The sequence below is a fragment of the Polyodon spathula genome, chromosome 4, assembly GCF_017654505.1.
Source record: "Polyodon spathula isolate WHYD16114869_AA chromosome 4, ASM1765450v1, whole genome shotgun sequence".
In the NCBI taxonomy this organism is placed as follows: domain Eukaryota; kingdom Metazoa; phylum Chordata; class Actinopteri; order Acipenseriformes; family Polyodontidae; genus Polyodon; species Polyodon spathula.
The window spans coordinates 1,338,578-1,340,645 of NC_054537.1; positions in this window are offsets into that span (position 1 = coordinate 1,338,578).

Sequence of the window (2,068 nt, forward strand, 5' to 3'; positions counted from 1 at the left end):
ACTTCCACGGAAAGACTTCCGGAAGCTGCTGTCAGTCAAATGCTGACGGCAAAGGTGCTGCACCAATCGCAGCCATCAAATCACAGAGTAGGCGGACCTGCAAGAGAAGAGGCGCGAAGAGAGCAAGCAGAAGACCGGACCAGAGTGTGATCATGAGGAGAGCAGCGTTGTGATAAACGCCTTGCCAGAGTCTGCTGAAAATCACTGTGTGCTTTGAAATTAAAAACTGGATTAAAGTGCTGAATGGGGATATTGAAAATACATTGATGGGCAACAGAATGGGTGGTAAAGTTTTCAAAATCCAAAACAAACGTGTAATTTTCTCTGGTAAGAACTAAACAGAAGGCATTAGAATTGAGTTTGATGGGATGATGTTAAAGGCAGAGCCAGTGTTTAAATTTCTGGAGGTGTTGTTGGATGAGAAGTTGAAATGGACTCTGCAGATTGATTGTGAGATGTAAGGGAAGGATGAACCTGCTGAGTATGTTGGGGAACTCGTGGGGAGCAGTATGAAAACTCTGTTGATGATCTATAGAGCATTGAGCAGGGCTACACTGGATTATGGATGTATGCTGGTATAATATGAGGGATATAATATGAGCTGGGAGAATGGGATGTGGTACAAGCTAGGGCTTTGTGACTAAGCAGAGGAGCGCTGTGTCCATCGCCAGCATTGCAAGAGGTTGCAGGTGAAATGCCTCTCTTTAAGAGGGAAGAGGATGAGAAGTAGGTATTGGGCTAAGATAATGAATGGAAGAGGAGATGGAAATCGTGTTCAAAGGATGTTTAAGCCCTGTTGGGAGTATGAGGTATTGATGAGGAAAAGGAATGACTGTGATACAAGTTTAGGGGTGAGAATTAAGAAAGCTATTGAGGAGCAGGGAACATTGAAAGACTGGATAGGAAGGGTGAGACCAAAAAATATAAACTCTGTCATCAGTCCAAGGTGTTTTAAAATCCAGTGATTGATCTATATTTATTAAAAGTTAAAGAAAAGGAGATAGAATGGTTTTCTGTGAACTGGAGGGGGAATGAGTAAACCGTGAGGGAAAATTACTGTAAGATTTTTACAGATGGGCCTAAAAATACAGGTAACTATAGAGATGGAGCAGCTTATTACATTCCAGAATTTGAGGGAGGAACATGTCTATTATGACGGCTGAACTAATAGGGATTATTTTTGGCACTGGATTATAGAGGTTAAGGTAAAGAGGGCAGTCATTTTTTCTTCTTCGTTATCAGGGCTACAGCAATTAAGAATGAAGGAAAAGGGGATAGAAGTGGTTTAGTAGATTAAGTGATGTATCTGGTGTCAGGATGTGTGTGTGTTTAGGATTGTATATGGGTTATGTGTGGATTCCAGGGAGAGGGGAATGAGAGGGCAGATGGGTTAGCAATGGCAGTGAAGAAAGTGAATGTGGGTATGGATGTACATTATGAGTCAAGGGAGTGTCATAAAATAACAGAAAAAAATATAGTGGATGAATGGCAGAATATGTGGAATAGGGAAAAAAAGGGTGTATGTAAACCACAAAGTAAGGCAAGCTTGTGGGAAGGATGGTGTGGAGGGAGTAGACAGGAGGAAGGTAACCTAATAAGGCTGTTTATGGGACAGTCAACTTTAAATGAACATTTCTATAGAATTGGAGCGCATGAGAATGGGTTGTATATGAGATGTGGGGTTATGGAAACTGGGGAACACCAGATGGTTGAATGTGCTGGATATAGGGAAGTGAGATTAGAGTTAGGGGAAGAGTTGAGGGCTTTGAATATTCAAGATCTTTTTTAGGGATGGTATAGGGGATGGTAATAGAACAGATAGGGGTATGGCCAGGTATATGGGGAAATTCATTAGGAAAACAGGGAGATTTAACCAAACTTAAAAAAAAAAAAAATCAGGAATCAATGTTATGCTCACAATAACTATAATAAAAACAAACAGTAGGTGGCGACAAAGCTTCGGCAGAAGCTTGCTGTTGATTAACCAAGAAGAGGAGGAAGCTGGCAGTCAGAAGCAAAGGGCTTTTTTGAAATATAAGGATAATTAATATTATTGTAAGCCCCGCTC